This window comes from Cygnus olor, chromosome 2, assembly GCF_009769625.2.
Source record: "Cygnus olor isolate bCygOlo1 chromosome 2, bCygOlo1.pri.v2, whole genome shotgun sequence".
Taxonomy (NCBI): Eukaryota; Metazoa; Chordata; class Aves; order Anseriformes; family Anatidae; genus Cygnus; species Cygnus olor.
In genome coordinates this window covers 41594911-41615472 of record NC_049170.1, presented here as the reverse complement: position 1 = coordinate 41615472, position 20562 = coordinate 41594911, and the positions used below count along the sequence as shown (strand labels likewise).

General features: G+C 39.5%; 1 protein-coding gene across 2 annotated transcripts in view; it reads right to left on the bottom strand.

Annotated features, from left to right (window-relative positions):
- LRRC3B (leucine rich repeat containing 3B) overlaps positions 1-20339 on the bottom strand; it is a 173679-nt gene extending 153340 nt beyond the window's left edge. For both annotated transcript variants that reach the window (XM_040549024.1, XM_040549025.1), the window contains exons 1-2: positions 20161-20339; positions 18249-18447 (exon numbers count right to left, since the gene is read on the bottom strand). The gene's annotated coding sequence lies outside the window, so the exon portion shown is untranslated. The remainder of the gene's footprint in view (positions 1-18248; positions 18448-20160) is intronic.
- Between the last annotated feature and the right edge of the window lie 223 nt (positions 20340-20562).

The window sequence follows — 20562 nt, the reverse complement described above, 5'->3', positions numbered from 1 at the left end:
TTTACTCCAGTTACTTCAAACCTTGTTAATTAGGCTGATCTGTGCTGTATTATGATCCTTTTTCCTTCAGAGTAAGTGTTTCCTTTGCTGGGCTGTTTTGTTGGTTGTTTTTTTTTTTAGCTCATTGAGCATATAGATATGTACAAGATGTTGGGAAATAAATCTAGACATGCATGCATAGGGGAACAAATTCATTAATATCATCGTTAGAGGCAGGATTTACTTCTCTTCCACAGGCACAACCTCACCAAGTGCCTGGAAGGGGCTGCTGCCACCACAGCCACACCAGTGCCACTGCTCTATTGCACACCTCCCTGCTTTGTGTCCCTTTCTAGAAATGTCGTCAGGTGCATCAATTGCCCTTCCTTCCCTCTCCAGCTGGGGTGAAGGAAAGAGCCCCCATTTCCAGGCCCACAGGAGGGAAGGGGAAGAGCCGAGCATAGGCAGCACAGCCCTGAGCTAGCAAGTGGGAGCTTTCCAGGAGGAGGCTGCAGTGACAGCAGCAACTGGTTTAACTGAGTTGCCTCCCAGACAGCCTGCTCTAAGTAGGTACCTAAACCACTTCAGGGCTCCCACCTTTACGGGTGCTCTCTGTAGGTGGCAACCAAGCTACTCAGTTTACCATGTGCACTAGCTATGTCAGCAGTTCAGCCATTGCTACGTTTTCAGCTTGAGTCAGCATACTCCACTTTTACAAGATCCATACACATTAATACAAGAAGCACTTGCAGGCCATGTTTCTGTAATGCACAATAACTACAAATTTTCAAAAAAAAAAAAAGCGCTGTTTTTCCCTCTCCCTTTTGATTGAGGAAGCTGGAAGAAAAAACAAAAAAAAAACTTAATGAGCCCCCATTTGTTTCTCTCTAGATATTTACCAAGCTCTCCTCACCTGCTAAAGGCAACAAGAAAAACAAGAATGAGGAAAAGAAAAAAAAAAAAAGGCAGCTTTCCAGGTTCCCTATCCAAGTCAGCAGCAGCATTCGGGCATCCCAAGCATCCAGACAGAGAATCAGAGAATAGGGCAACACCCCACAACAGAGATAGCTCACTCTGTGAGACTGACTTCCAACCACCAGCTAAGCTAAATGAAGGCATGCAGGCCCTAATTAAGGTGACTGGCTGACTTCTGCTTTAATCGGCATGAACTGTTAAGCATATCAGCAGATAAATTTTTTGTATGGGTAAAAAGAGGGCTCTCAGGGAAAATGGATGTCTGTCATGCACAAAAGAGTAGAACATAGTTAAGAAGAATTGAGTTAAATGGGAATGACTGAAAAGGGAACTTCCTCTAGCAACTGAAGCTCAGTTACCTATACATGTCAACTTCACTGTGTGCTGTCTCCTCTTCTCCTGGCAAATCTGCATAGGCTTAATTGAGGCCAAACCCATATGGACTCAAGTAATGAAAAACAAAAATGTTTTCTGGGGGATTAGCACATTGGCTTCCATGTCCTCATGTCAGTAGCCTGCAAGACAAGCTGTGCAGATGACGGTATCTGCCACAGGCAAACCTGGCAAAGCAGTCTCCTTACAGAAAGGGTGCAGCCAGGGAGAAAAAGTAGTGCCAAGTTGAAGAGAGAAGAAGTTGGGGTGACTTTATGCAAAGCACATTCAAGAGTATAACCAAAGGTTTTGGGCCTTCCACCAAAAAGACCAGCTTTCTAACACTGTAGAGAGAAGCAAAAGAGGTGCCATGCAAGTATTTGGTGCTTGAGTCCTCTTACACCTTCCTTTTGTGCAAAGGCACAAAAATGCATGGGAATGCTGTAGTATATCTAAGCACCAGTTTTATATATATATGTGCATATTTTTTCATGGAAACTTATTACGCTTTATGTTTGTGCAAAGTTTGAAGTTCCTTCTGCTGCGTTATGCCACCCCTGCATGTCACTTTAAGGCAAAATGAAAAGGAAAGATTTCATCAATGTTACAAGATACTCGTGGGATTGGATCACTGTACACCCAACTCAAATCATTCAGAGAAGTTAACTATAAACAAGAAGGAAAGTGTGCAGGGGTATTCCCTACAATAATACAGAACTATAAACATAAATCATGTATTTCTATCCCAAATAAATATGTACTTACCATGCAAAATTGCATACAGCTGTGGACTTTTCCAGTAGTTTCCCTTTGGTTATAACTATTTTATAAGACTTAAATTTCATCACAAATTTATCTGAGTGTTATTCTGTGTTGCAGTTGTGGTAAATCTGCTCTGTATTTAGTAGGGAAAATTCTTGTATTGTACAGCTGTTAAGTAGAGGGGGTACTGCGAGTTATAAAATTATAACTAAATGATTGATTATAAAATTATATAGTAAAATAGATGGATTTATCCTCATTCCATTATTTCTTAGGTCAGAAGTTAGTTAGGATCAGTCAGTTAGCTGTTAAAACCTGGGAAGTCGTGTTCCAGGAGGAAGGGGTAGCTGTGCCATGACTCCCAAGTAGAGGACAAGCAAACCATCCCAAAAGCCATCTGGGGGACAGGTTATGAGCTGCAGCATCACTAAATTTTTACAGGGAGGTCTCTGCTCGAGGACAGTGTATGACATAATCTGGAATGCGTGGAAGAAACAGCTCAAGCTGATCAAGTCTTTGATCATGGGTATGTCAGGAGAAAAATGAAGCAAGACCAAGATCTCTGCAGTCTGGTTTCCCAGGGGCATGATGGTGACCGTGCAGACCAGCCTGGGCGAGGCAGTTTCCCAGCCCCATGTTAATCCTGGCTCCGTGGGGACTGAGTGTTGCACTCCGAACAGCATCACCGTGCAGAAAGAAGTAGCCCTTTGTTGAACATCTCAAGACTGTATCATTTCTTTCACCTTAAAAATACACTTCTGAAGCTTGTCAGATAATTCACTATCTCCTGCTTCAGTCCTTTGTTTCAGAGGATGATCTGGAGGCATGTGATAATAGCCATGAAGATTAAAATGATCTGAGGATTTGAGGTCTGAATAGCAGAAGGGAATTGTATTTATATTAGTATCTCCCACCCAAGAGCTAGAGGATCATCTTTGTGGTGTTCTTCTGCAGCTTGTTGTGCATATTTCTTAAAAACAGTGTGGGCTCTCAGTTACTTCAAAGACAGAATTTCCTGAAACACAATGACCTTCTCTTATTTTGCCTTTCTAATGATGCATTGTGTATGTACATGAAGATTCTTGCTCTTCTCCATAAAGATTCTTCTAAGTATTTCTGGTGGGTGGGTTGCATGCACTGAAATCTCAGCATGAACAGATTATATATCCCATCTTCTTTGTTTGCCTGATTAAGACCTTGGTAGATCCAAGCCCTACTTTAAAGTTATAGAGCCATAACAAGGTTATAGTAACAAACTGGTGCAGAAAATTTATTATATGACAAACAAAACCGAATAGTCTACTGTATCAAATATAGCCCCATTTAAAGAGATTTTAATAAATAGGCAAAGGAAAAAAAAAGAATTAGACTTTACTGCTTTTATGCTAAACAAACATGTTTAAATGCTTTAACCAATGAAATGATGGTAAAAAGAGAGAGAGAGAAAGAAAAAAAATGGCAGCCCTCTTATCCTTTCTTCTTTATGGAGAGCAACAGGTCATTTATCTGGTCAGCAGAATTAACAATGCACTTTCTTGGGGCAAGATGCTCCTGAGAAGAGCAGTGCTGACCATTGCTGCTGTCTTTGTTTATGAAGAACTTCAGCTCCTGGTGAAGTCAGCAAGACTCACATTTGTTTATGTATTGAGTTTGTCCTAAGAGTGCCCCCTGGAAAAAAGAATAAGTGACATTCCCATTCTGACCAGGGGGCAGGGTCAGCATTAGGGTAGAATGCATTGCCTCAATACTCTTGTTATGGTGCCATCCCCCCGCCGTCTTGGCTAGATGACTTTCAGGATGCAATTTCTAAGCCAAGTGTCTGTATAGGTGGCTCTATCAACAGGTCATTTGCAGCCCAACAGAGATATGCTATTGGTGTGTACATCCTTAAAACCACACAGAAAATGTAGAGAAGAGTCAGAGACAAGCTAGAGGAAGCAAAAGGAAGAAAGATTTAGGAAGACTTAGGCAAAACAACTGCAAAATAAAGAATCATACTCCTTGCAAATGTTTTTAGCCTAACACGAATGCCTTGGGGCACAGTCTCATTCACGATGACAGGGATGCCTATGCCGCTGCTGAATGTGTCCCTTCCCATGTCCATTTGTCAGGCAGTGGGTTCAGCCACCACTCAGACCTCACAATTCAAATTCTCTACAAGATTGTTTCAGCCCCTAAAACTCACTGTAGTGTCAGAATTTATGGTGGTTCCACATATTTATGATCTCTAGCTCTATGGCAACCCTAGTAAAGTCATTGCACCGATACATGAATATGTCATTTCATAATTACTCTAATTTTATTTTAGAAAGTAAAGTTCCTCATTATGCACTAATCAGACTTCTAATCACTCAGCCCTCCCTTCTCTCCCCTCCTTAGGGAAGCCATAGAGACTTATCAAATATGCCACCTTTTTTTTTTTTAATGTGCTCATAAAAAGTCATCAGATAAGAGGCACTCTGGCATCAGAAAAATGATTAAGCTATTTACAGTGAATATATCCACAAATGAAGATATATTAATTTGATAATATCTATATTAAAATATCATTTATTTTTTTTTAGAATAATAAAGACTTGATTATTTTAAAGTCTAGGCATTATGCACTAGGTGTAGAAGCTTACTTCCCCTTGCATTACTTCCCTGGCATATAGCTAACAGAAAGCAAAATTCCTGTTTCCTGATGAGCTTAAGAACAGCCATGATGGGTTGAATCAAAGGTGTCCTCTGTTTGACACCAAAGAGAGTGGATGGTCCCAGATGTATCATCCCACTTCTGGTAATCAGGAGCTCAGGAGCTTGGTAAACTGGGAGCTTCATCAAGTTTTATCAGCTGCTGATAACTAAAAGAAAAAAAGTACAAACAGTTGCGCCAGCCCTGGTCAGCCATCCATATTAACTACAGTTTGTAGACAGCAATAGATGCTTTTGGTGAGGCAACAGATTACTGGTAACATTTGGGTCATCTACCTAAAAGTCAGGAAAATATTTTAATTACATGTACAAGTCCATCTCTCCTGGCTGCTGCAGGTTATCATAATGTTGACTGAAGCATGTGATAGGTGCTGTCCTGAGAAGTGATGTCACTCAAAACAAAGCCCCAAATCATTTTTCCTCCCTGACTAAAATATGGATGGTTTTCCAGTCTTCTTTCTTTTTTTTTTCTTTTTTTTTTTTAAAGCAAAACAAACAAAACAACAACAACAAAAAACCCTCCATGTTCAAGTTAAAAAAAAAGTCTCTTCAGATGTTTATAGGAATGAGTCCCCAGATTATTGATCATAAGAAATCTCTTCTTGGATTTGCAGTATTTAATTTCATTGGATAATCATTAATTGTTCCTGGAGGGTGAAAAGAAATGGAAACATATCTCATTGCTCAGTGATTGTGTCCCAGAGATGTTGTTTCCTGTTGCTTTTAATCTTTTCTTCTTTTCTTTTTCTTCTTTTCTTCTTTTCTTTTTCCTCATCTAAGGAAACCTCTAAGTTTCCTATGCTGCTAAGCAAGCTTGTTGTCCTTCCCTTTCCTCTATTTTTTTTAAATTATTTTAAAGAAATCTTTTCTAAGACACAGCAGCAGAACAGTACATGTTGTTCTAGATAAGGTTACCAGTGATGTGCCTGATTTACATGATGGCCTTCTAAAATTCTCAGTGCTATTTGTCATCTTATTTCTTTTAATCGTAAGAAGTGATCACTATGGACTTCCCTACTATCCTTCCTTAAGGGTCTACCTCAAACAGATGAAGATTTTTCTTCCAACTTGAACAAAGTTTGTATTTCTGGTTTTCATAAGAGTTCATCTTAAACTTGCCAAAAAATTAAATACAGAGTATCGTAGAATCATAGAATTGTAGAATCATGTAGGTTGGAAAACACCATCAAAAACATCAAGTTCAATACAATTCATCCTATACTTCAGACCAGTGTAATTTCTGGAATACATAAGTTTGTAAGTTTGGAGAGGGAAGGTAAGAAGAAAAATTTCTTATTACTATTTATGTGATTACAGATTTTCCTATCAAGCATGTTGGAGTGCCCCAGCACTCAGATTTAACATGCAAGCAATTGCCACAGGGATTGTTTTCTGACCTCATCTCAGCTGGGTAAGAAGAGACTGATCTGGGACTAGGCTGCTCCACCCTAAGACCATGTAAATTTTGTCTTTGCTGTATGGAATGACAGAGATGGTATGCCTGGATTAAAACAAAGCAAAGTTCTTTAGGGAAAAACAATCACCTTGACTTCCACCACAGACCTTACTCAAGACGGAAAAGGTACTGTGCAGTCCCCACAAGGCAGCCTGGAATAGCTTAGGTTAACTTCATCCTCTGATGGTGCAAGGAATGACTTCCAAGCAGGATTTTACAGTACTCTGTAAATATATAATGTAGCAGTGGTTCTCACCCCTCACCATCTTCCATTAAGAATGGGGCTATTTGCGTAACTAATCTGAAAAACATAAGTGTAGGTCACAACACTTCAAGATAGTTAATTCAAGATGCCTTTAGTACTGGGTGACGAAAATGATTGGTCAGACAAAAGGCAGGTCCCTTTCAGCTCATATTGGCCATGCTGATGTGGAGCGCATCTAGCATTTTAACCAGGCAGACATGGAAAGAAGAGTAAGGTTTAGCTCTGGCAGAAAGCAGTGAATTGTGGATAATATTTAAGCTTTTCTGGTTAATTATAGAAAGTGTCAGGCAATGTTATATGAGGGAAGAAAGCAAAGGGTAAGAACAATAATTACCATGAAATTCATTGCCCAAAAGTGTCAGACTAAGTAATAACTAGGATTCTTTGTGTTAGGAGAACAAGTAAAATTGTCAACGTGAGCAAATACTTTATGAGAGTTCTAAGGTCCAAGTAAAAGTATATTAGACAAATGTAAAACTTTAGTGTTTTGACATAGAAAGGTTGTTATGAACTCTGAGTTTTACTACATCACTTTCAGCCAAGAGGCATACCAAAGCTTAGAGCTTTACAAGTTCAGACCTGCTCATATATACCTGGACAGGCAGCACCATGAAATAAAGCAGAGTATGACAAGGCTGTCTAGGTTGCAGTTATGTATGAAGAGCAAATACCAAAGGTAAATCATATTTTGCACCTTTAAAGGCTAACTTATGTAAATTAGCCAGTCTGGCACTGGTGCCCAAGGACAAAATCATCCAACCTCTCTTCAGCCTGCTCAGCAGCATTAGCAAGTGGGCTGTAATAATATAGAACAAGTGACTGTACTAAGGGCTTGAAATTTCTTCTCCGAATTGACCCAGATTTTTCATGAAGACCACGAAAACCATGGTGGCAACCAGTTTGCACTCTGACATACCTGGGACTCAAGCTTTGGTTTGGATCCCCACTCAAAACACAACTCAGGTGCTACCAGAGCTGCTGATTCCCTGAGGTTACCCAGTCCCAAGTAAACCCTCTGCAGATACCCACAGAGGTGATGGACAAGATTTAAAAAAAAAAAAAAAAAAAAAAGAGGTGGGCTTGCTCGTGATGGCAGGGAGAGAGCCTTAAGAGATGGCTTTCATTTGCAGAACAGCAAGAAGAAACATGCCTGTATTCTTGGGATGGGAGAGGGACTCAATGCTCACAGTTTTGAGACTTACATTTTAAAACACCCTTTCCTCTGATTGCTGTAGTTACCTCCAAAAAGCCAATAGTTGCAGATAATGAACACAATGACCTTCAAAATTAAAAAGAAGACATGTTTTAACAGGTATCAGAAGATTTCCCTTTCACATGACTGTGTCGTTTTCACTTCTGAAAGCATTTTTGACAATGTCTCATAGTCAAGGTTAATAACAAAATCGGAGGCGTGGGAATTGTGAAATGAATTGTAAGATGGCCTAGAAAGTTTAAAACAGAGTTACATGAAACACAGGGAAAAGGCTGAAAAGGCAGACGCATCTTGCATGAATGATAGAAACAATGAAAGAATGAGTAACAAAGGAAAACAGATGCAGTAGAGAACCTGAATTGCTTTGATCATTCAAAGGCTGAAAACTGATAGTGTTTAATGCTGATGGACAGATATGAAATGAGGATGATAAAAAGAATAGGATGCTAAGCAATAACATTCAGCTTCATGAAGAATGAAAAGTGAAAAGGGAAGAAAGAGTCAAAATAGTAAAGACAAAACAATCAAGCAAAATTAATACTGTCTGGTACAAACACATGATGAAAATGGACTCTGAAAGGGAAAAGAGAAGGATAGGGAAGACCCTAAAAAAACAAACAAACAAACAAAAAACCACCATATTTGTAACTTACGTTATCAGGATACTACAGACTATGCCCCAGGGTGAGCAAAACTATTCCTGACTGTGCACCCAGATCATGGCAGTGCAAAGGAATTTGCTTCTCAGCTGTTCCCTGACTAATGCACACCAAGACTTTTATTGCTCTTCTCAACCACACACCAAAGGAGCAGCCTTGGAAACCAGCCTTGGAGATGTAATATTATTGCTGCGCTGCATTTGCTTTCACATTATTCCTATACCTGCATGAAATTTGTCACTGATAGTCTCAGAAGTTGTCAGATTTATAACAGCAGGGGTTTGTTGGAAATAGGAATTTTCTGAAGGACAAGAATGTCAATTTCCTTTTCCCCAATTCAACTGTTACAGAAAGCATATACTTTTTTTCTCCTGAAGAAGGTTTATAAAAAAAAGTAAAAACTAAAATTTTGACTGTTTCTTAATATTCTTGCAAAGAACCATCCTTTCTCTTTGCCCAGATGGGGTTAACTCACGTGGTCAGGTTCTCAAAGCATTGCAGTATCTTCTAATGTTAGTTTACAATTTGCTGTTTCCATGAACTTTTCTGCCAGTAGACTCATCTCTTTGAATATTCACAGAAAAAAAAGAGTGTAAACAAATGCAAAAATATTCATTTTTTAAAATGCAACCTCAGTCTCAGAAGCTGGAGCCCATCCATGAGCTATGCTCAGCAAGGAATGTTAATGTGCTGCTGAGGGGACATATATTAACGGTATAAAACTGTTACCATGTGTCATACACATGGTATGCGGATGGTGACATCTGCACTCACAACTTGCTGAAAAGTCAGCCTGCCTGAACTGTGTAAGGGTTTACCACTGAAGAAGTATGTATTACAGCTCATAATGCAGTTTTCCATATAATTACAGTGCAAGACTGTCTCTGAATTTGGTCATTAGACTAATTCAAAATCAGATACATCATCATTTCATCAGCCTAAAGTTCGTTGCCAAGATTCAGCTCTGCCAAACCATCAAAATGCATCTTCCTAGAGATGGAGCAGGCATCACTGCTCCTTTTCTGGCCTGATGGGTTAGGCCTATTTTAACGAAGTTCAAAAGAATTAGCTTGTCTTTACTTTTGAGTGTGAATATAAACAGAAATAGAGAACTGGAGCTTAATTACTGGCCTGATTACTCAGTGGCTGTGCTGCAGCCCTCTGAAGGCTTCTCTCAGCCGAAAGGATTGCACAGAGCTCAGGCATCCCTGTCTGTGAGGTTCCCTCTGCTCTGAAATTCAGCACCGAGTGCTTAAATTTAGGCTTAGACTCCGTTCACCAAATTTCTGCAGAGGGCAGTTGCAGCCAAGAAGCCTGCCTCAATAACTCCACTGACGCTGCATGATTTAAAGAAGTCCAATAGTGTTTTACCTCTTCTTACTCTAATCTGTGCCTTCCAGCAGAAATTGTGGATTAGGATTTAGAGGTCTCTTGCTGCTCACGATCCGTGCATTCTCTTTCAGGTGTGAGACTCAAGCCTGCGTAAAGCAAATTCACTGGAGCCAGACTTACTTTAACAAAGCTTTCTAGTGCTGTTGCTCTGGTCAGAACTTTTTTATTTCACTAAAATTAATCTGAGAAATAAATCAGAAAAAAATGTTTAGATGGAGAAAAAAATTGCTGTTGTTTGGCAATGTAGAGAGTTATTCAATTCCATAGCTAGGAAAAGGGCAGAAGACTAAGTCATTCAATGAGAGAACTGTGCTCCAATCATGATAGCAGAAATAATATCATAAAATAAATTATCTTTAACTTGGGTTAGGCTTTTCTGGGAAGTGGGATGGTCAGATTCGTATTTGTTTTGAAATTTACTTACCAGTATCTGGCAAAGGTTTCTCCCTACACAAAAGCTCTGATATTTAGCTTGTTAATTGACATGTTTGTACATTAAGGCAAGCTGTAAATGAACAACATAACAAACTAAACATGATCACTCCAGACACGACACTACTGCTTCCCAAGAGATGCAATTCATACAGCCCACATACAGGCCCACAACATACAAAAGCTATGAAAAACAAAACCAAAACAAAACAAAAAACCACCACTGTACTGCTCTGAATTTACTCCCCAGCAAGGAAAAAAAAATTAAGTCATTTTTGCATGTTGATTAATTTCAAACCTACTGGTTACCTACCAAAGGGCTCAGCTTCTTTTCAGTCTAATAACCATACAGAACCACAAGTACAGAGGGTAAAGAAAACCCTTCTGTAACCTAGCAATAAAACAAAGTGTTTATAGGAAAATTGAGAGAGACTGATAGACTTGTTTAATAAATTTAAAGAATTTTAGGGCAGAGTGCCCCACCAGTAAATTGTTAGAGCTGTACCAGCCCTTGGAAACATCAGATACTCCTGGCACTGCTGTTACAAACTCCCTTGGAGATCATGCATGTTCCCTCGTACTGCTTGCATACCTGCTAACATCACCCTCCAAAGGGTAGATTTTCCTCCCCAGCCTTCATATAAGCAGCTCAGGCCAACTTGCACAATTAAGCAGAAATTCCGCTTCTCACTCTATTGACTCTAGGAGAAAATGGATTGGAGTACTGGTAACTGACAAATTATTTCAATGTCCTGATTTAAGGATTGTTGCTCCCATAAAGAGGGATGGCTTTCTTACATCAGGTTGCCAAGACTTGGCTTTACAACTAGGAAAAAAAATAAGAATAAACTAATATCTGCTATACTGAAATACATACTGAAAAGACAGAATAACAAATGCATTATAATGATTTTTAAGAAAAACAAATTTGCTTCTGTGCTCCAGCATCTCAGCTAGCTTCTGAGGTCAGTTGAATACCCAAAGGAGTGAGTGGGCTGGATAGCTTCTCCTCTTTAACTTAAGATTCCCCTCCTTTTTTCTGTTTCCTTTTCAGTTCATCTGCCTGTTCTTCCTTATGATTTGGCACTGAGAAACCAGGACCTTCAGAGGTTCACAGACAGTTTCTTTCTCCCCACCCCACGTTATTTTCCTTTTGTGTGCCGTTATTGCTACAGACTTCAAGCTGCCTTCTCTGGCTTCTAGCCACGCCAGCACACCATGGTGCAGCTGTATGGATTGCATCTTTTGGGAAGTAGTAGTGGCATGTCTGGAGTGATCATGTTTAGTTTATTATGCTGTTCATTTACAGCCTGCCTTGATGTGCAAACATGTCAAAAAAAAAAAAAAAAAAAAAAAGATGAGGCACAGGCCCTACCTTACGTCTTACTAAGTTTGGGGGAGTCATGTTGCAAGGAGATTTTTATGTTCTGATGACCCATTTCCAGGAGAAGTAGCAAAACTGCCTGTTACATTACCTTGTCAGGTATTTCATGCTTATTTTAAAAATGTGGATGATGTTTCCACAAAGAATATCAGCACTGGTCTGAGTTCATGTGTGCAGTTCCCCCAGTGCCACTATCTGTGCACTGTAACATGCATAGATGTACTGTAACACAGAATTATGAATACAGCAGGTATCTGTCTTGCTGCTGCACATCAGCCCTGTCTGCCACTTGCCCTTACCCGAGTAACTTTCTCCTATCCTTCTCTCCATAATTAGTGTTTATATATCACAGACAGGAGACTGTCAGTCTCCTTTATTTGAAACATATGCACATACAGACCTTACACACATATGCCCATCTGAGCATTCAAGTTCAAAAACCTGAGTATAATAAAGCCCTAACCATACATACTTTTCTGAATCCCCACAATATTTTATTTTAAAGTGTCAGCCTTGTTAGAATTTATCTAAATTTTAAAGTATCTTTTTTGGAATGTTCATTTTTATCATAATTATGGACTCAAAACTGCAATGAGCTTCTCTTAGCTCCAAATCCAAATGGAGGAGTATACGCTTTTTCTACTGCTTCACAAGCAAAAACTGAGTTTCTTCCTGGGGTGGACCAAGGAACTTGGAAAGGATGGTGGGATTTCTGAGGAAACCGGAAAACAAATCCCTGTGAGTCAGGCAGAGCTCCTCCAGGACCTCCTGCAGCCAGCCTGCCAGCCTTTTGGTGTGTGCCACAACTTTAAAAACTCTCCACTCTGCTGCTTCTGCTGTCATAGCGATGAAACACATTTTCCAGCCATGCAGAATTTCAGAAAATAATGCAGTTAATGTCTTCCACATATCTCAGGAACCATGACCCACTGATGTCATTGGATAACCTCTCACTGACATCAATAAGATCATAGTTTCCTCTTCCACCAGTGACGTAACCTGCTGAATAGCACAGATGCCTTCAGTAACTTTAAAAAGCGTGGAAGTTTCTCCACATCCACTTGCTATTTGCCTCCATTATCCTCAAGGCCACAGGGGTTGAAATCTTGCATATTTACTTTCTTTGTAACCTGTGCATTTGCAAATGAATAAGCCCAAACCCATTTGCTACCTGACATAGAAAAAGGTGTGATTCTGTTTGCAAGGCTGTAGCACACTGCATCGCATCTCCATTTGTGAGACTTTTTCTACATAAAGTGCTGACCAGTTTTAGCACATTATCCTGGGATAAAATAACTATAAAAATGTAAATTTAAATTTGCTGCTGCAAAACTCCTGAGTGGACCTTTTTAAGGGGATATCTCCAAATTATTATATGCAATTGTTAAACGTGGCACTTATAGCTGTCTGTATCCTTGGGAAAAGTGAGTGCAAACATAAAGGAAAATTGGCAAGCCACTAAGTGCATTGTCCTCATCTGTCCTTCCGTAGGCTAAGACATTCTGACACATAAAGGAGGTTATAAGATCATTTAATGAGTCAGTTGGAGTTCTCTGTCTCATAGTTATGCACTGGCAGACCACACCAAGTCACTGGCACAATGTAAATACTGCTATAAAGGATCTCTGCAATAAGCCAGACACCACTGTGCCATTAGTGCACCAGCCAAGGTGCAGCTGCTTTCACAAGGAGTCACTGAAAAATATACATCTGTGACATTCCCAATCAAGAAGGGTAGCTCTGAAACAACATCATTTTAGTTTTCAGCTATAATTTTACCAGTCTTTCAAAATTCATATGTTAAAATAAATCAGGCACAAAAGCAATTGGATAAATGATACTTCAAAGACACACAACTGTAAGACTATCTTTTGAAGGATGATCCTATTAAATGCATTAACTGTACAACTGTTGTTACTGAAATTGGTAGGAACTGCAGCACAGAAGGAATACACAGAGCAGACATGAAGTTGGGGCCCTACAAAGAACTAAGACAAGAAGCAAAACACTTCCCTGAGAGAACACAACCAATTTTTTGTTATTGCTCGTAACAAATCATGAGTGACATAAAACAGCAACAATTTTATAGTAGAACTAGATATAAGTCTTTGTCAACAGATGTGCAACCCAAAGCTGTTCTTAGCAAATAAAACTATACTTCAAAGAAACTACAGTTCTCTAAAACACTTTTAAAAACTAAACTGAGGGGACTTTGTATCACCCACAGTATATCAGTAATATAATTCTTCTCTGTAGAAATACTCGAAATGTATCCCTTATGATAAATAAATCTATGACTTACAATATTAGGCCTAGATTTTCAAAAATGTAGTCCTCATCTTCTAATACCTCAAAATAACATGATTTTCAGAGATGTAGGTACTTAAACCTCTGTAGAACAGGCTCCTTCAAGACATACTAAATGGACATCCCAAAAGTGACATCTTTTAAAAGTTTAGATACAAGTTTAGGAAGTTCATGAAATGTCCAGACACAAGGACTGAAATCTCCATTTTTTTCACAGAACACTTAACAGTACCAAAAGACAACCACTGAACAACACCACACATTTCTAACAAGTATCCAAAGGTCAGGATGACAACATGACAGAATCAGCTCTAAGGATCAGGAGATCATTTAACCTTCAAAAACTTTTAATTCATGGCTTCTAGCTCCAGTTTCAAGAGGAAAAATACTTAAGTTCTGAGGTTGGAGTTGTTAATAACATGCAATTATTACTTCTTGCATTTAAATCTCTGTTTCCAGCATGGTTTAATGATCATATTGTGTCAAAAAGTTCCTTCCATAGGAAATAAGTAACAACATTTACCTGAGTGACTGAATCATATTTTACTTAAATGAATCTTATTGTGTTTAAATTAAATTAAATATATTGAAAAAGAATCAGAACACATATGCATTATTTTGCTTTTCTGGAAAGACTTACAGGTAGTTATTGGCCTTTTAAACTAGGTAATTCAGCTCTTTCTTCATTATTCTCTTGGACTCCAACCTGTCTCCTTCTGAAAGCACAGCTAGTCCTTCAGTGGAATTGAGCTGAACTCTGACTTACGGGTAGGCAGAAAAAAATGCAGCTTTCTAAACATTATTTTAAGCTTCACATTTGTATGAAATAATAGCTTTCTGCTTTTGGAATGCTCACTTCAGAGACCAATTTTATTGCATATGATAGATTTTTCTCTAGAAATAGCCCATGTAACTCAGTGATTTTTTTTCTCCCAACTTCTGAGTAGTTTTTATTAATTGTAATATTTTGGGGTACGAGAACATCCATAGTCCACATGAGTCCACATCTCTTCAACCTCTCCATCACTTTGTGATTCAATAGGTTAATCTGGAGAGGTCTGCAGTGTCAAACCAACGGCCTGTAATTTTGAAACTGATGGCAAGAGTTCTCCCTCATCATGAGTCAATAGGCTCAGTAGGCTGAAACTGTACACTTTATTATTACAGATCTAGAAAAACTTCAAAGCCAAAAGGCTGTTTGGAGCTTATTTCCTCTTAGAAGTAATATTTGACTTTCCTTGAATCCTCACTTAAGATATTTTAGTTAGAATTGCAAAGGTGAAAATCTGACTTTAGGTCTCATTCCCAGTTTAAAGTTTAAGGTACAAAGGACTCACTTCCTTTCATATCTACAATAACTCTTTAAGAGTGAAGTATTACAGAAAAAAATACTGATGACAATCTCTCTTAGAAGTGTTTTATTTCAAGTGTATCCATGCAGTTTGCAGAAAAACTGTTTTTGCTGGGGATATAGTGGACATATTTCTTCCCTCAACTGATTTTATTTGGTCCTGCATTTTTCCCATGGAAAATTAATCCTCTGTTTATCCTCAGAAATATCTCTCTCGTAATGTCTCAAAAATGATCATTTTATCCATGATGCATGCTACCAATGTGCTCACAAAGAGGAAAGAAGAATAAAAGATCTTCACGTCAAGGCTCATCTGCCGTCAATTCATTACACTGCTTTTAGTGACACCCACCTTTCACATTGTCAGAGGTGTGATGACTATGAGTCTCTCAAGGACGGTGCAACGTGGGGACGTGCTACCAAAGAATCATTCATAGAAAACACAAGCAGTGTGCAATGCATGTTGTACCAGGAGAATACTGCAGAAGCAGAAAAGAGTGCTGTTATAGTGAGCAGGCTTATGATCTACACTGACAGTTTTATGGAAGGATTTACCTTCCAGATTGCAGCACATAATTTAACATACTAAACTATTGTCTACAGCACAAGGAAAATGTGTTCTTTTAAGGGAAAGCCACGACAGTACACATACAGATTGATTTATTTCCTGTCAGTTATCACATGTCTTTGGGGGGGTCTCTTTCCTCCCCACTGCTTTTCCACAAATAAAACGTTCTGAGCAACTGATGTTTGAGACCAGCATGCCAAACGCAAATACCTCAGATATTTCTCAGCTTTTTCTATGAAAAGCAATATCCGTATAGCTTTAGAAAACTGCCAGATTATTTTTAAAACCAGACTCCTGACTCACCCCCTCTTCTTACGCTTGAATATACATGATTCAGTGGAAAACATGTCCTGAATAAAATTATTCTTGCAGCAAACACACTACATGGGAGTAAGGGGTGTGATAATCATTGAGTTGAAAAGTTAGGTCAAAAGATCAGTGGCATAAGCCTTTCTTTCCTCACAAACACAGAACAATTTTGTTGCCACTCAGGAAACAGCTGCTATGCGGCAGTGATCAGTATTTAGCTACATCCTCTTCAGGGCTGTAAACCTCACACCCCTAGCACTGACCAGTACAATATGGGGGTAAAGGAGGGAAACAGCTCTGAAACAGGGGCAATAATGAGCATTTGCTCATTGCTTGGCCGGTGTTTCCCACCTGAGACTCAGCCAGAGGGTGCTTCGGATGAGGCAGCAATACTGGGATGCCTGCGGGTGCTGTGGAGTAGGACACTGCACACCTCTGGCAGCTGGGCTGAATGCAGCCCTGGGGAAGAGCCAGTGGGAGATGGGCAGGGTCAGCTCATGGCCCTGGAAAGGCAGTGTGCCAACCAATTTCACCACCATACCCATTTGTCTTCAAACACTCTCATTCTTGAGCGGATTTCCGAAGAATGCAGGACGAGAAACCCTGACACAGGTAGATATTGATGCTGTGTCTCTTGAGAAGGTATCTCAATCTCCACGGATTTGGACATGACAATTTTATATGTTTAATTCCACCAACTCTGAGTCCTAATTAGGCATTCACGATTGTTCTGAATTTGTCTCAAAACAAACACCTTTTTCATTGAAGTGATGGTGATGTTGTTTCTAAATGCAACTAATTTATTCTATTATAAAGTTCCCCTGTATCTTATCCCTTCACCAGCCTTCCAGCAGCTTCCTTGCTAAAAATTCTTTTTTCTTTCACATAGGGCTCCAGAGTCAATGGTACATGCACAACATTGACAATTTTTGGTAATATGCAATAAAAATATTGTGTTTAATAGAATAGGATTATTGCTCAATCCTAACCCTTAGCTTTCACCGTGCAAGCTGCAACAGTATGTCCAAGTTTCACCAGTGGATTCTGACTCCTACAACTGGAAAGCTTCCACTTCCCAAATGGCAGATTATTTGGATTGCACTGATTATTAACATAGTCATTTCTCTCTCTGTTACTAATAAATGTACAAAATAGTGTTGCTGCATTGGAACTTACCTCCCTGACTGCTGTTACCTCCTTCTGTATTGGGGGGGACAGGGGGAGAGGAACATAAATGCAGTTCTTTCTTTAGTTATCTGATTACCTTTTAATTTCAGGTAAGAAGAAGAGAAAACATGACCTTCATCCCCTGCCAAGTCACAAGGTTAGGATTATCTTTGTACCACCTTTTTGCATAACATCTCATAAGTATGAGATTTGTTTTCATTCATCTGAGGCCAAGTTTGCTACAAGTACACAAAAAGATGAAGACAAGAGAACTTGAAAAAGGACAAATCAGTCACTCATCCCCATATATCTTTCCATCAGGAAAGCTATTTTTTTGCACTTATTTCTATGTCCTCTTCTTCCAGAAAGGGGAATTTTAAGATTGCTATCTTAAAATTATCATCCAATAATTCATTTGAAACAAGATTGAATAAACAAAAACAAACACTCTCAACAAGGTGAATAAAACACATCTTCAAAATATCTTGGGCAGCACTCCCTGGATTTAGCTCCCCATATAACAGCACACAAATACCTATTTATCACATCAGTTCCCCTTTATTCATTTGGGAGACAGTTTTACAGCAGTGAACAAGACAGGCCTGAAAAACCCTGTCAAGATTTGCATGGACATTTCCTAACCGTCAGTGTGTACTTCTCCAATAGTTTAACCTGCTATCCTCCTACTCTCACCGGCTTTAGCAAAGCTCTATCAGCTAACATAAGAATCCTCCCAAAGAAGTAAGACCTGTAACAGGAAAGAAATTGCACCAAATGGCCAAAAGCTAACTACAAATAAAAGCCATTTTCTCCCATCTCTCTCTCATTTCTGCTCTGGGAGCACACATGAACATAGTGGTTCCCAAGGGGTAAACTGAGTTCTCAGTATACACAGGAAAATACTCACTCTTGCAATACCTCTCCCTTCTCATTTCTAATGAGAAATAAATATTCCTCTCTTACCGAACTGTTATGTACCAGGAGCTCTGGATGAATATCCCTGTGATTGTCTTCCCTCATTCCTTGGAAGATGAAAACACCAACCTCCTTTCCTCAAGGATATTTCTTCCAAACCATTCTGTAGTACAGGTGCAGCCTGTCCTGAGGTTCATCTGGGCACTGGGATGGTACCAAAACCAGCACCAAAAGCATGACAGGAATCCTGGGGAAGAAAGAAGGAGTACTGATTCATGCAGAAGTGCCCCTGTCACCAACATGGTTCTCACTGTAGTTTCAAGCTACTGGGACTGGTCTTCTTTTCCTTGGGATGGCTGGGTTTGCCTACTCCAAGGAGCTTCTCTGGTGACAATAGCTGAGACAGGGTCTTAGTTAGGACTATGGACTGAAGCAAGAAGCAGGAGTAGATGAGAAGCTAAGGGGGAAGCAACTGCATCTCCTCAGTCCACTCTTGTCACAGGCAGACCACACGTTAAGAGGCAGCCCGGCCTCAGGCTGCATTTGGATGCTGCCTTTCATCCAGATTGCAAACCCTGCCTCCCCAGTCCTCTGTGACTGGCCACCTGCACAAACCAACTGGCTGCTTCAGGCCAGCATTCGCTTCTCTTTTGCAGCTGTCATGAAACATAAACATATATAAACAGAGAGAGGGCAGTGATGGGCTGCCCCCCAACCCAGGAGCAGTGCTAGGATGTAAGGCAGGGTCAAGAGCAAAAGATATGATGCTATTGTACAAAATCAGATACCACACTGTAACGTGTAAACCAAAATACATTCTGAGCTACATGTTAATTCACACCAATAAGGCCACAAGAGATCTATATTCAGTTGTGGGCAATGCATACCAGGAAGCTCATGGGCTATATTATCAAGAGTCCAGAGGGAAGAGCTTCAGCCTTCAGAGGATGGGCATAACCTAGTCCCCATGTTAACAACACAGAGGAAAAACAAACAAACAAACAAACAAACAAACAAAAATTTAAATACACACAATAGGGGTAAGAAAACACTGGAATTGCTTGCCTAGGAGGTTGTGTGATCTCCTTCATAGGGAACTGTCAAAAAAAATAGTGTGGTTGATCTCATTTTAGTGCAGGAAAAAAAGTGTGCACTGTCTTTCTTAAAGTTCCTACATCATGTGGGACATTCATGTGAATATTTCAGGATTTAGTTCATCGTTCATCACAGCTATGACCCAGGGTGTTCAGAATAAGGTAGTTCTAGTACTTACCCCTACAGTACTCTTACTAGGCTGAAAGATCAAATGTTTTGATACTTGTTTCATCTAGAAACATCACTACAGAAAATGTCAACAAGGAAAATCAAAATTACCTTTTTAGGGGAAAAAAAAAAGGCTACTTCATAAATCCACATGGCTGAGGCTCTGGGTTGTTTAGTGATCTAAATTCTCCCTTTGGTTTTTTTGATGGTGAAAATTCAAAGGCCCCTTCAGATAAATTTTTAGGTAAAGACTGTTATTGATTTAAATAAAAATGAATCATACAATCACTACAGCATCCTCTGTGCTGTTTAATTTGATATTTATTTCAATTATTTTATACTACTCCAACATCTTTAACATTTCTGGAGTACTGTGAAATTTTACATCATATTACAGAATTTGTCAGACAGGGGTAGAAAGGTAATTTTGAGTATGTGACTAAGGAGAACTGCAGCTTTTATGGGTACAGGAAGCAGTTTAGATCTGTGGAATTATGCAAATTACATCTGTTCTTAAACCATCAATGCTGGAATTATTCGGCATAGAAATTAACATTATTAATTTTTAAAACCAACCCCTCCTCTGCTGATGAATGGAGCAGTTCATCCCTTCCCCAGTGCTTTTGGCTTAGGCTGCATTGCTTGAAACAATTATACCCTTCTTTAACTCAGTCCTTGAGTTAGGTGGGTAACTCACCTGCTTAATTAAATGTCTGTGGAAGCATTAGGGCATTTGCTCAGATGACAGAGCTGGTCTGCGCATTGTTCACTCTCACTAGTGACTCTTAGGGCTAGGAACTACATGGAAGTGCAAGGTGAGCCTCAGGAGAAAAATGTTGCAGCAAGAGGTGGCCTCGGCAGCCAAGTCCTCACCGCCAGGAAAGGAGGTGCTGTTTCTATTCCTGTGACAGAAACACAGAAGCATTGGGGTTAGAGTTTAAAAGTCTTTAGACCTCATAATATAAAAGCAAAATTCAGAACACCCAGACAGTGTTCCTACCAGCAGGATAACAATTATCCCACTTCTTAGGTAATTTTAGTAAAAAATATTACTGTGTCAGGAGAGCAATAATATCTACCATGCATGAGACAGTCTTTA